The sequence below is a fragment of the Eubalaena glacialis genome, chromosome 8 (genome assembly GCF_028564815.1).
Source record: "Eubalaena glacialis isolate mEubGla1 chromosome 8, mEubGla1.1.hap2.+ XY, whole genome shotgun sequence".
In the NCBI taxonomy this organism is placed as follows: Eukaryota; Metazoa; Chordata; class Mammalia; order Artiodactyla; family Balaenidae; genus Eubalaena; species Eubalaena glacialis.
In genome coordinates this window covers 97,426,743-97,442,393 of record NC_083723.1, presented here as the reverse complement: position 1 = coordinate 97,442,393, position 15,651 = coordinate 97,426,743, and positions in this window count along the sequence as shown.

The following is a 15,651-nucleotide window of genomic DNA, read 5'->3' as shown; positions in this document are numbered from 1 at the left end:
GCAGTTTTTGACTCAGGCCCAGGTTTTCTAAATGATTTTTGATGAACGTAGTGGCTAATCCTAGTGCACCTTGCCCGTGTCTGGCCAGTGGGAGTTGATTGGTAGCAGCTGTCTAGAAGCAAGATGACCAACTTGGGGAAAGCAGCAGTTCCAGGCGGGAAGATTAGACCCATCAGATCTGAGAGAAGCATACATTGGGGCCATTCCTGATATTAGTCAAAATTGCATAATTTTTAAAGAAAAAAATTCTACAGATCCATTTATATCATTATATATGTATGTGTATATATATATATATATATATACACATATATATATAATTTCACTATATCAATCAACTGCTTCATTTTTTTTAAAAAATATTTTATTTATTTATTTTTGGCGTGTTGGGTCTTCGTTTCTGTGCGAGGGCTTTCTCTAGTTGTGGCAAGCGGGGGCCACTCCTCATCGCGGTGCGGGGGCCTCTCACTATCGCGGCCTCTCTTGTTGCGGAGCACAGGCTCCAGATGCGCAGGTTCAGTAGCTGTGGCTCATGGGCCTAGTTGCTCCGCGGCATGTGGGATCTTCCCAGACCAGGGCTCGAACCCGTGTCCCCTGCATTAGCAGGCAGATTCTCAACCACTGCGCCACCAGGGAAGCCCCAGCTGCTTCATTTATACATTCTAATTTTGCCTAAATTTTTGGCTCAAATAGTAAACCCTGGCTCATTATTGCTTCATTTTACCCAAAGTGTATCCATTAATGCTCATTTGCCAGAGTAGAAGTGTGCACTCATCCAGAATAAAACCCTTGAGCTGAAGAACACAGAATGCCAGGAAATTGCTCTCATGTGTGGTGACTAATTTAAATTTAAGACTTCTGGGTTTATCAGCACATTTTAAATCATAATCTGTAATCCCAAAGATGCACAACACTTCTGTGTCTCTTGTTTGCTCTGATAAAATGAGAAATGAATGAGGTGGAATCGACTTTAAAGGCTAAATGTGTCTCGGGATTTGTCAGGACCAGCCTCAGGGGAGATGTATTATGCCTTATCGAGACCAAAGAAGACTGAAACTCAGCATTTCCAAGAATTGCATGAATATATTTTTTAAATGAGTAGATTAATAAAATATGTTTAACAAAATGGTGACAAAGTTTTCTTTCAAAAGAGCTCTCATAAAATCCAGTAGCAAACACACAGTGTGTATCATTTTGCTCAATATTTTATCTGTGACATTCATCTATGTGGTTGCATATACTTATCATTAATTCATTTTCATTCTACACAGTATTCCATTGCACAAGTATGACATTTTTTAATCCATTTTACCTTTGATATATCTTTGATTCAATGTTGCTATACGTGTCTTGTATATATCTTTTGGGATGCATGTGCATGCATTTCTGTTGGGTATATACCTAGAAATGGAATTTCTGGCTCATAGGAAATAAGTATATTCAACCCCAGTAGAATATGCCAAATTTTTGTTTTCCCCAAATGGATATACATACTTACATTACCACCACGAGTATGTGAAAGTTCTCATTGTTTCACATCTCCATCAATATTTACTCTCATAAAGCCTTTCTAATGTTGGTCATTCTGATAGAAAAAAAAAAAAAAATCCAGTAGCAAATCTTATAATAAAATGCACAGAATGCTGTTGCCTTCATCAAATAAGCTGTCATCTCTAACATAATTGGGTGATGGATGAAAAAAACATGCACATTTGCTATTGATTTAGGACACTGAGCTGCTTTCCAGATCATTCAGCATTTTGTGATAAATTGTACCTACCAGCTCTCCTGAACTACTTGTTTGTTTGTTTGATTGTTTTCTGAGCCCATCATCTAGCAAATACTTGAAGAGTTTCTCCTTTTGTGAATGCGATCACAGTTATTGCCTCAAACTGAGTCTTCATTGCATATCATTCATTTCTCTTCCTATGACTTTGTGCAAGCCACTTCTCTGAGTACCAATTTCCTATACTCTAAAGAAAGCCAATATTTCTTGTTCTGCAAAACTCACAAATGCATGAAGCACAGAAAGGCAATTTACTGCAAAAAAATAACATTAAAAGAGGTAAAAGCAGTATGAACATTAAACTATCATAATTATGAAAACCCTGTTTGGCCCATGATTTTTTATGTTATCTAGGCATTTTTATCAATTACATCCTTCACTACCTTTACTTCAGCCTAGTTTTCTACGCCACTAAGCCAAGTGAACATAATCAGTGCTTTATAGCAACTATAGAGGTGTGACACCTAGACTTCCAGTGATACAAAAATAGCAGAAAGCAAAAGTGAGTCTATAAGCTCTTCTAATTTGATCTATTTTTATTTATCATTGCTAACAGAATTAATTTTAGTGTCTATGAATGCCAGCACATGCTTCTTTTACTGGCAGTTCTAATGCATTGCAAACTTTTATACATTCCCAAAAGCCTACATCATGCTATGGTTTTGTTTTTTATTTCACTTTTTTCTTAAGGTTTAGGATTCTAAAAAAAGAAGTCTGTGGTAGACCAAAAGCATCCTTTCTAGGGGATGCAAAAAGACAACATTATGACTGACGCAAGGATTTTCCCAGACCTCTCTGTCCTCACGTGCATTATTGGTCCTTGCAGAGAGGGCTGTGCCAGCATTTTCACTAGGTAAACAATCTTTCAGCTGAGCTGCTAATATCTACATAAACCATAGCCAGTGTCTGAACCAGGTACCATAATCAATGGAGGAAAAAAAGAAGACACGCTTTATTTAGTTCAAGGAAGTACAATGCACCAAGAACACCACACAGATGGTGCATAATTGTGAACAAAAAGAAGACTGTCCACTTATGATCCTGATATATGTCAGAGGAAGATTCAAGAAACCTTGTGGGAGTAGGGAGGGAGCAGTGTATTTTTGAATTTACTTAAATTTATAATTTACATTGACGCTTGTTAAAAATAAAGACCCTATCTCCCATCTTCTCCCACTGAATCAGGAATTCAGAGAGGAGACCTAAGAAACTCTATATTAAAACTGACTCTAATGCTGTACAGCCAGGCATTGGAGACAACTGCCAAACCATATATTATTACAAACTCATTGAATTAGTGATGAGAATGTTGAAGCTCAGAGATTAATTAAGCTGCTCAGATTCCCCAAATACACCATAGCTAAAAGAATCTAGTCTCCTAACCCCCACTCCTTCCTTTCCATGGGCTATTTCCATGTGATCAAGATGTTTATGGAGATATCATTTTTATCCATGTACATTGACCTGTCCTTGGAAAAATCAAGACATCAAGCAGATTTACCTTAGGCTTAATTTCTGTGCTGATCCCAGCACTTCTTCCTTATCAAGAAATTCTTTGTTGTTATTTCTGTTCTGTAAAAGTAAATAAACAAGTAAATCTTCCCTCAGTAAAGGACCTGGGACATAGAGTCTACTACAGACATATGGTTATAGAAGTATGAAAAAGCTGACTAATCCTCTCCCTAAATGACAAGTATAAAACTGTTCAATATTGTGATTAAAAACTATTTTGTGGGCTCTAGAAGTCAATCAAGTGAAAACAAGAGATTGAGGAGCATTTACTCATAAAAACTGACATAGCTTTGCATAGTAACAGAGAAAATGTGCGGCCTTTTTGTCACGTTGCCATCCTCCCAACTCAGTCTTTGAGAATGATTTCACCAGAGCAGGGAAGGAAGGGAAATGAAAACTAGCAACATTGTTGCCAGAGGGGATGGACTGGGTTTTAAGCAAGGGGTGTAAACCAGTGGAGACATTGTCAGTAAATGTAGCAAAATGAGTAGGAACAGTTGGGAAAATCTTAACATCTCCTAGCTTGACCATTCAATCCAAGATGGGGTGTTCAATGGCCCCCTGAAGATATTTAACATGAAGATTCTTGAAAGAAAAAGCCAGAAAACCCATGGCAAGCGCTCCATAATTTCCTTGCTGACTGGGAAATATGTATATGTGGAGGGAGGGAGATATCTCAGCTGAAAATGAAAGCCAAGGAAAGCTCAACAATTGGCTAAACTTTCAATGTGTTTGCAAACCCACACTGATTAATTGGCAGAGAGCAGAAGCCTTACAGGTTCAATGTGTCTGAGAAGAGATGTAAGTGGTTGCAAAATGTGAAATGGAAATAGGGGAGGGGAGGATTCCACAGTTTAAGTCTAAAAATTAAAAAAGAAAGAGAAAGAGAGAGTAAAGACTCAAGAAAATTCAATATTCAATTTTGCTACAATATAGTATGTATAGTTTCCAGTTTTCAACAACAGAAAAGAATTGAGATATGCAAAGAGATAGAAAAGTGTGACCGATATTCAGGAACAAATCAGTTAATAGAAATTGTGATTGGGATAAGATATTGGAGTGAGTGTGTGTGTGTGTGTGTGTGTGTGTATGTGTGTGTGTTGCTTTTACAAATATGTTTATTTATTAAAGGAAGCCATATTTAAAAAGATAAAGGGAAATATGATGACACTGTCTCAACAAACAGAGAATCTCAATAGAAAAATAGAAGCTGTGAAAAAGGAAAGAATCAAATCAAAAGTCTAGAGTTGAAAAGAACTAAAACTGAAATTACACATTCACTAAATAACTAGAAGAGCTCAACATCAGACTTGAGAAGAACAAATCAGCAAATGAAGATAGATCAAACGATATGAAATCTGAAGACAGAAAAAAATTGAAGAAAATATAGAGTCTCAGAGATTGTGGAACTACTTCAAGTCTATCAACAAAATTGTAATGGGAGTCCCAGAAGGAGAATAGAAAGAAAACATAGAAAAAAAAATTTGAAGAAATAATGCTTAAAACCTGAAATTAGCTGTAAAATATTAAGCCACCCTGTCAAGAAACTCAATGAACTCCAAGAAAAATTACACAAAGAGATCAACATCTATATACAAAATGCTCAAACTGCTGAAAGACAAAATCAAAAGAAAATCTTAACATCAATAGGAGAGAGAGTGGTCTATGGAAATATGCTGGAGGAGGAAGCTCCAGGAATTGGTCCTATTACCAAAAAACCTATTGAGCAGGAAAAACTGTCTAAAGAAATAACATCCAGAAACGTCTAAAATTGGATAAAAGACACAAAGCTACACATCCAAGAATCTCAACAAATTCTAAGCAAATAAATTCAAACAGATCCACACAGAAACATATTATAATCAATGGATGAATGGATTAACAAACTGCTATACATGAATGGAATATTATTCAGCCATAAAAAGATTAAAATACTAATAAATGCTACCACTTGGATAACCTTGAAAATATTATGCTAACTGAAAGAAGCCAGACAGAAAAGGCCACATATTGAATGATTTGTCTTACATGATATATCCAGAATATACAAATCTGTAGTGACAGAAAGCAGATAAGGTTACCATGATATAGGAATAAGGGGAATGGAGGGTGACCACATAATGGATACAATGTATTTTATTGTGTGATAACTTTATTGTACAACATTGTGACTACACTAAATATCACATAAGGTTTTATTAAGCAATATTTACAGGTCACACTCTCATTCCTTCATATGTCTCAAATTTTTTGTTGAAAAGTGGGCAATAATTAAAAATAATAATAATAATATAATCTATATCACATAGATATGTAATATATATTAGAATAATTGTACTTCACTGTTGCTAATTGAAGTAAATGTGGTATATTTCACCAGAATTAACTCAGTATTAATTTGAAGTAGATTATGATAAATTAAGATGTACATTTTAATCACTAAAGCAACCAGTAAGGAAGTAACTTAAAAAAATAGTTAAATATCAATTAATAATTAAAATGGTACACCAAAATAATTGTATGCCACAAAAATATGAAATTAGAAACAGAGGAACAACAAAATGATATTTATAGAACATAAATGCAAAATTTCATATGTAAAACCAAGAATAACAATATTTATGTTAAATGGAATGGACTAAACACCTTAAACAAAAGCCAAAGATTTTCACACTGAATAAAAAGCCAGATCCAACTCTATGTTGTCTACAAGAAGCACATTTTATATTCAATAAAGCAAGTAGCTTGCAATTTAAAAGATTAAAATGATGTATCATACAAATATTAACCATAAAAGAATTGGAGTGGCTCAACTAATATAAGACAAAACAGACTGCAAAACAAAACAAACTACTAGAGAACAATTTTTAAAAAAATACATTTCATAAGCATAAAAGGGTCAACAGAATAAGAAGATATAAAATTTTTATATGTATATTCACATAACAGTGCACCCAAACATATAACGTGTAATACAATAAATACCAGAAATAAAGATAGACTATTAAAAAATATGAATTGTAGATAGCAATATCCCTCTCTCAGTATTTGATAGAAAAAAGTAGATAAAAAATTAGTAAGGATAAAGAAGTTTTGAAGGATACTGAATATGGTTAATCAAATTGTTTATATAAATATATACATATGTTTGTATATGTACATATAATGTGTACTGTGTATCTATACAATATATACTATACATATATATATATGTGAATATATATATACACACACACACACACACATACACTATACCCCAAAATACCATGAGTATTTGAGAACAGCTAATCTGCTACTGTTGTTGGTTATGTGTGTATTTATATACACACACATATATACATGTATAAATATATATATATATATATTTATTTATTTACACATGGTCAGAAAATAACAGCAAATCAAGCCTAAAGAAAGAAAAAATAGGAGTAAAAATATATGAAGTAGAAAACACAAATGTAGAAAAATGAAGTCTAACATTGCTTCTTTGAAAATATCAACAGTTGATAAAACTTTGGTTAGACTAGCCAAGGAAAAGAAGATAGATAAGAGGCATATTACCAAATCAGAAATTCATTACTATAGATATCACAGAAATTAAAAGCTATAAGCAAATATTATTAAAAACAAAACTTTATACAAAGAAAATATACAACTTTGTGGAAATGGATATATTCCTAGAAAAACACAAAATACCATAATGACTCAAGAAGAGATAGAAAATCTTAATAGACCTATAACAAATAAATGAATTAAATAATCAATTAAAATCATTTCACAAATAAAATTCCAGGCCCAGATGTCTTCTTTAATGAATTCCATCAAATATTCAAGGAAGAAACAGTACCGCTACTGAATGAATAATTCCAGAAAATAGAGGGGGAGAAAATACTACCCAGCTCATCTAATCAAGCCAATGTTATTCTGATACCAAAGAATGCACAAAACTCATCAAATGGTATACATTTAATATGTGTATTTTTATTTATCAAATATAATAAAGCTGTTAAAAATAAATAAATAGATGCCATACTTGCCTCCAATGCCAAAAATAAGTAAATAAATAACTAAACAAAGGGAAAAAGTTAAAGTACAGACCAATGCCCCCATGAACTTAGATGCAAAAATCAATACGATAATATTAGGAAACGAAATTCAGCAACACATAATATAATTCATCACAATGACCAATGGGACTTTATCTCAGGAATGCAAAATTAGTATAACATTGGAAAATCAATAAATGTAATATACCATATTAACTGTAAAAAGGATAACAACTACATGATTATCTGAATAAGACACAAAAAGCATTTGACAAAAATCTGAAATCTCATGATAAAAATTCTCACCAAACTAATAATAGAAGAGTATTTCTTCAACCTGATAAAGGGCATCTACAAAAATCCTTCAGTTAACAACACATTTAAAAGGAAGGAAGAAAGGAAGGAATGAAAGAAGAAAGCAAGGGATGAAACAATGGATGAAGAAACAAATGAAATAAGAACCTGAAATCCCTTGCAACTATGATGTAAAGTCTTTTTGGCCTTGGTCTCTTCCCTCTTTCATGACATGAATTTTCATACCCTGAAAAAATTACAAGAATAAAATAGTAATTGTATTTTCATCATCTATAAGAAGCAAAGAGATGAGGGAGATATTTAGGGCCAACAGAGAAGTTCTTCTCAATTTTGATTATATCTAAATACCACCACAAAGATTTTGTGTTTCAAAAAATGGACAGAAATGAGTAATATTTGTTCTTTGTTTTATCATTATCAATCATTTGTTTACCCTAAAGTTTTCACTTAGTGAATACCATGTTTCAACCACCATGCTACTATGCTTAATGCTGGTGACACAAAAGTAAATTTAAGGATAGTCTTCAAGTTTTGTCATTCACAAACAACTGGGAAAAGAAAGAAGGGAGAGAGGAAGAGAAGTGGAAAGAAGGGAGAGAAATACACAGGAATAAAAAGAAATACAAAAACCTGTTGACAACTTACTACTTTCCAGGCTGTATGCTCTGTATATTCACATGCTTTAATTAATTTAATTTGACTTGCTTAACCCCCACATTATTAATATATCTCCAATTTTAGATTTGAAGAAACAGGCTCACAGAGATTATGAAACAATCTGGTTAATGATAGATGCTACCACTCTTTTCAAGAGAAGAGGCTGATTTTCCAGACACAAATGATATCCTGTAAACATAGTGCAAAGAAAAGAATTACCAAATATTTTATTTATTAATATAAATTATATGGATCAAAGTACTGTGAGAATACAGAGGACAAAGCCACTAACTGCATGGGGACACAGTAGAGGTTTGTCCTGTGGCCATTTAGAGAAGAATGCCCTGATCACCAGAAACAGAGAGAATCAATCTCAGTTCCTTTAGCCAAATAGTCATTCAACAAATCCTTATTCCATAGTTACTGGGTACAGGTACTTACTACATTAGGTACTGAGAAGAGAGTAGTGGAAAGGACATACACAATTCTTGATCTCATGGAGTTTGAAGCTTTTAGTCTGTAACTATGATATCTTCAACAAAAGGGAAAAAAAGAAAAGAAAAAGATGTGTAAGATACTGTTGGAGTATGGGCCCTAACCCAATTTAAGGGGGTGAGGAAATTGTTTTAACAGAAAGAAGCAAAGCCTTACCCAATCTTAAGGACTAATAAGGATTAGTTAAATTTTGAGAGAACCTTGGGGGTTGATCAAGAAGGATATTCCAGGCCAAGGGAGGGCAAGTGAAAAGTAAAAGAAGTGATAGAGAGCTAAATGTAATACATATTTGACTAAAACCCATATTGACTATAATATACTTTTACAAATATAAATATTTAAATCATAATACTCCACAATAATGTATGCCATATTGTGTGGTAGTTACTTTATAGTCATTCATTCTTAATACCACTCTTTGAAGAAGATGTACTATATTAGTATTTGTAATGCTGAGAAATTCCAATTATCTTTAGCATTATCCAGTGCTCAGTATTATACATGATGAAGCTTTCTTATATATCAAGAGAAAAAATAATCAACAGGTTGGGTAAAGACAGAGAGGTAATTTAATGGGGATAAATTTAAATTGTAATTTGTTTCTTCTACCAAAATTAAGTCATCACTGGAGACTTGATTTTTTTTAACTGATATTTATTATTTACTGGAAATTATCCAGTACTGGGAGCCAGGACATCTAGATTCTCATTCCTGACTTTGCCATTTAACTCAACCTCTTGGTACTTTGATTTTGTTGCTGTTGTTGTTTTGTTTTTGATCTGTTTAATCTGTATTTGTTTTAAGTACCTCAAAAAGGTTATTTTGTGTAAAATACAACGTTCTATTTGTGCCTGCATTTTCCTAGTTTGGACTTTCATTATCCAAAAGTTGGATAACTGCAGTGGCCTTCGATATTCTTAAGTCCCATATTCTTTAATGGATTCAAACTATGGCATTACAACAACTGAGTATTCATCTATCAACTTATTTAATATTTCTAAATCCTACAACAGACTCCTGCTGCTTGTAGAGTTATGCTTACACAACTCTGTCTATATTTAATAAAGTTTGTCTCTTCATATCCAACAAACCACTGTTACCACATAACAGGAAGTCTCTGCATTAGCCAGAGTGTTCCATCACACACTGAGAACATATCATCAGCATGATGGCTCTCACAAGGACTTGAGTTTACCTTCTTTGTCCTCCTCATCTATAGAAACTCTACCCATTGTTCAATATCCAACTCCAGTCAACCTTCTGCCAACCTTCTTGACAGTTCATTGAAACTACTGCAATCCATATTAATCTGTACTTTCTCTGAAGGAAAAGAATGCTGATTAACTAATACATTTGGTTAAGTTAGTTTAAATACCGAGTTCCAGTAATTCCTTGTGCTAAACCCCAGTAAATTTTAAGCTCCTTAAGGGCAGAGTCATGTCATGTTTTCTTCTAAATCATTTACAACTGCAAGTGCTGACCACATATAAAATCAATAAAATGTGAGAGAATTATATTAGGGAAAATTGTTTTATGTTACAGTAAGTTAGAAGACATGATATGATGACCATCCCTCCAGAACAGGTCACATCATTTCTGTAGGCCCACAGGAAACAGAAGTGAATAATTTTCAATGGCTAAAAGCATTGCCCTAATCCCCTGTGCTATTACTTTTCACAGGAAACTAATATAATTTGCAGGCTTTGTGAATTTAAAAAAAAATGTACAATCTTTGGTCAAGAACAATAAAAGACATTTTATAATACCTATTTTCTCAAGTAGACCATCCATAAAAAAAAAAGTGGAGAGGGGAGCTTCAAGATGGCAGAAGAGTAAGACGCGGAGATCACCTTCCTCCCCACAAATACATCAAAAATATATCTACATGTGGAACAACTCCTACAGAACACCTACTGAACGCTGGCAGAAGACCTCAGACCTCCCAAAAGGCAAGAAACTCCCCACGTACCTGGGTAGGGCAAAAGAAAACAGAAGAAACAGAGACAAAAGAATAGGGAGGGGACCTGCACCAGTGGGAGAGAGCTGTGAAGGAGGAAAGGTTTCCACACACCAGGAAGGCCCTTCGCCGGCGGAGACTGCAGGTGGTGGACGGGGGAAAAAGCTTCGGAGCCACGGAGAAGAGCGCAGCAACAGGGGTGCGGAGGGCAAAGCGGAGAGATTCCCGCACAGAGGATCGGTGCCGAGCAGCACTCACCAGCCCAAGAGACTTGTCTGCTCACCCACCAGGACGGGTGGGGGCTGTGAGCTGAGGCTCCAGCTTCTGTTGGATCCCAGGGAGAGGACTGGGGTTGGCGGCGTGAACACAGCCTGAAGGGGGCTAGTGCGCCACAGCTAGCCGGGAGGGAGTCCGGGAAAATGTCTGGAGCTGCCGAAGAGACAAGAGACTTTTTCTTCCCTCTTTGTTTCCTGGTGCGTGAGGACAGGGGATTAAGACTGCCGCTTAAAGGAGCTCCAGAGATGGGTGCAAGCCACGGCTATCAGTGCGGACCCCAGAGACGGGCATGAGACGCTAAGGCTGCTGCTGCCACCACCAAGAAGCCTGTGAGCAAGCACAGGTCACTGTCCACACCTCCCCTCCCGGGAGGCTGTGCAGCCCGCCACTGCCAGGGTCCCGTGATTCAGGGACAACTTCCCCGGGAGAACACACGGCGCGCCTCAGGCTGGTGCAACATCATGCCGGCCTCTGCCGCCGCAGGCTCGCCCCCCATGCCATACCCCTCCCTCCCCCCGGCCTGAGTGAGCCAGAGCCCCCGAATCAGCTGCTCCTTTAACCCCGTCCTGTCTGGGCGAAGAAGAGATGCCCTCATGCGACCTACACGCAGAGGTGGGTCCAAATCCAAAGCTGAACCCCGGGAGCTGTGAAAACGAAGAGAAAGGGAAATCTCCCCCAGCAGCTTCAGGAGCAGCAGATTAAATCTCCACAATTAACTTGATGTACACTGCATATGTGGAATTCCTGAATAGACAACGAATCATCCCAAATTGAGGAGGTGGACTTTGGGAGCAATGATACATATTTTTTTTCCCCCTTTTCCCTTTTTGTGAATGCGTATGTGTATGCTTCTGTGTGTGATTTTGTCTGTATAGCTTTGCTTTTACCATTGGTCCTAGGGTTCTGTCTGTCCTTTTACTGTTTTTTTTTTAATACTTAAAAAATTTATTTTTCTTAATAATTATTTTTTATTTTAATAACTTTTTAATTTAATTTCATTTTATCTTCTTCTTTCTTTCTTTCTTTTTTTCCTCCCTTTTATTCTGACCCGTGTGGAGGACAGGCTCTTGGTGCCCCAGCCAGGCGTCAGGGCTGTGCCACTGAGGTGGGAGAGCCAAGTTGAGGACACTGGTCCACAAGAGACACCCCAGCTCCACGTAATATCAAACAGCAAAAATCTCCCAGAGATCTCCATCTCAACACCAAGACCCAGCTCCACTCAATGACCAGCAAGCTACAGTGCTGGGCACCCTATGCCAAACAACTAACAAGGCAAGAACACAGCCCCACTCATTAGCAGAGAGGCTGCCTAAACCCATAGTAAGGCCAAAGACACCCAGAAACACACCACCAGACATGGACCTGCCCACCAGAAAGACAAGATCCAGCCTCATCCACCAGAACACAGGCACTAGTCCCCTCCACCAGGAAACCTACACAACCCACTGAACCAACCATAGCCACTGGGGACAGACACCAAAAACAACGGGAACTATGAACCTGCAACCTGTGAAAAGGAGACACCAAACACAGTAAGTTAAGAAAATGAGAAGACAGAAACACACAGCAGATGAAGGAGCACGGAAAAAACCCACCAGACCTAACAAATGAAGAGGAAATAGGCAGTCTACCTGAAAAAGAAATCAGAATAATGATAGCAAAGATGATCCAAAATCTTGGAAATACAATGGAGAAAATACAAGAAACGTTTAACAAGGACCTAGAAGAACTAAAGAGCAAACAAACAGTGATGAACAACACAATAAATGAAATTAAAAATTCTCTAGAAGGGATCAATAGTAGAATAACTGAGGCAGAAGAACGGATAAGTGACCTGGAAGATAAAATAGTGGAAATAACTACTGCAGAGCAGAATAAAGAAAAAAGAATGAAAAGAATTGAGGACAGTCTCAGAGACCTCTAGGACAACATTCAACGCACCAACATTCGCATTATAGGGGTCCCAGAAGGAGAAGAGAAAAAGAAAGGAACTGAGAAAATATTTGAAGAGACCATAGTTGAAAACTTCCCTAATATGGGAAAGGAAATACTTAATCAAGTCCAGGAAGCACAGAGAGTCCCATCCAGGATAAATCCAAGGAGAAACACGTCAAGACACATATTAATCAAACTATCAAAAATTAAATACAAATAAAAAATATTAAAAGCAGCAAGGAAAAAACAAGAAATAACACATAACGGAATCCGCATAAGGTTAACAGCTGATGTTTCAGCAGAAACTCTCCAAGCCAGAAGGGAGTGGCAGGACACATTCAAAGTGATGAAGGAGAAAAACCTACAACAAAGATTACTCTACCCAGCAGGACCGCATTCAGATTTGATAGAGAAATTAAAATCTTTACAGACAAGCAAAAGCTAAGAGAATTCAGCACCACCAAACCAGCTGTACAACAAATTCTAAAGGAACTTCTCTAGGCAGGAAAGACAAGAGAAGGAAAAGACCTACAATGATAAGCCCAAAACAATTTAAAAAATGGTAATAGTAACATATATATCGATAATTACCTTAAATGTAAATGGATTAAAAGCTCCAACCAAAAGACATAGATTGGCTGAATGGATACAAAAACAAGACCTGTATATATGGTGTCTACAAGAGACCCACTTCAGACCTAGGGACACATACAGGAGACTGAAAGTGAGGGGATGGAAAAAGATATTCCATGCAAATGGAAATCAAAAAAAGCTGGAGTAGCAATTCTCATGTCAGACAAAATAGACTTTAAAACAAAGACTATTACAAGAGACAAAGAAGGACACTACATAATGATCAAGGGATCAATCCAAGAAGAAGCTATAACAAATGTAAATATTTATGGACCCAACATAGTAGCACCTCAATACATAAGACAAATACTAACAGCCATAAAAGGGGAAAACGACAGTAACACAATCATAGTAGGGGACTTTAACACCCCACTTTCACCAATGGACTGATCATCCAAAAGGAAAATAAATAAGGAAACACAAGCTTTAAATGATACATTAAACAAGATGGACTTAATTGATATTTATAGGACATTCCATCCAAAAACAACAGAATACACATTCTTCTCAAGTGCTCATGGAACATTCTCCAGGATAGGTCATATCTTGGGTCACAAATCAAGCCTTGGTAAATTTAAGAAAATGGAAATTGTATCAAGTATCTTTTCCGACCACAACGCTATGAGACTTGATATCAATTACAGGAAAAAATCTGTAAGAAATACAAACACATGGAGGCTAAATAACACACTACTTAATAAACAAGAGATCACTGAAGAAATTAAAGAGGAAATCAAAAAATACCTAGAAACAAATGACAATGAAAACACAGTGACCCAAAACCTATGGGAAGCAACAAAAGCAGTTCTAAGAGGGAAGTTTATAGCAATACAAGCCTACCTCAAGAAACAAGAAACGTCTCAAATAAACAACCTAACCTTAAACCTAAAGCAATTAGAGAAAGAAGAACAAAAAAACCCCAAAGTTAGGAGAAGGAAAGAAATCATAAAGATCAGATCAGAAATAAATGAAAAAGAAATGAAGGAAACGTTAGCAAAGATCAATAAAACTAAAAGCTGGTTCTTTGAGAAGATAAACAAAATTGACAAACCATTAGCCAGACTTATCAAGAAAAAAAGGGAGAAGACTCAAATCAATAGAATTAGAAATGAAAAAGGAGAAGTAACAACTGACACTGCAGAAATACAAAGGATCATGAGAGATTACTACAGGCAACTATATGCCAATAAAATGGACAACCTGGAAGAAATGGACAAATTCTCAGAAATGCGCAACCTTCTGAGACTGAACTAGGAAGAAATAGATAATATGAACAGACCAATCACAAGCACTGAAATTGAAACTGTGATTAAAAATCTTCCAACAAACAAAAACCCAGGACCAGATGGCTTCACAGGCGAATTCTATCAAACATTTAGAGAAGAGATAACACCTATCCTTCTCAAACTCTTCCAAAATATTGCAGAGGGAAGAACACTCCCAAACTCATTCTATGAGGCCACCATCACTCTGATACCAAAACCAGACAAAGGTGTCACAAAGAAAGAAAACTACAGGCCAATATCACTGATGAACACAGACGCAAAAATCCTCCACAAAATACTAGCAAACAGAATCCAAAAGCACATTAAAAGGATCATACACTATGATCAAGTGGGGTTTATCCCAGGAATGCAAGGATTCTTCAATATATGCAAATCAATCAACGTGATACACCATATTAACAAATTGAAGGAGAAAAACCATATGATCATCTCAATAGATGCAGAGAAAGCTTTTGACAAAATTCAACACCCATTTATGAAAAAACCCTCCAGAAAGAAGGCATAGAGGGAACTTTCTTCAACATAATAAAGGCCATATATGACAAACCCACAGCCAACATCGTCCTCAATGGTGAAAAACTGAAACCATTTCCACTAAGATCAGGAACAAGACAAGGTTGCCCACTCTCACCACTATTATTCAACATAGTTTTGGAAGTTTTAGCCACAGCAATCAGAGAAGAAAAAGAAATAAACGGAATCCAGATTGGAAAAGAAGAAGTAAAGCTGTCACTGTTTGCAGATGACATGATA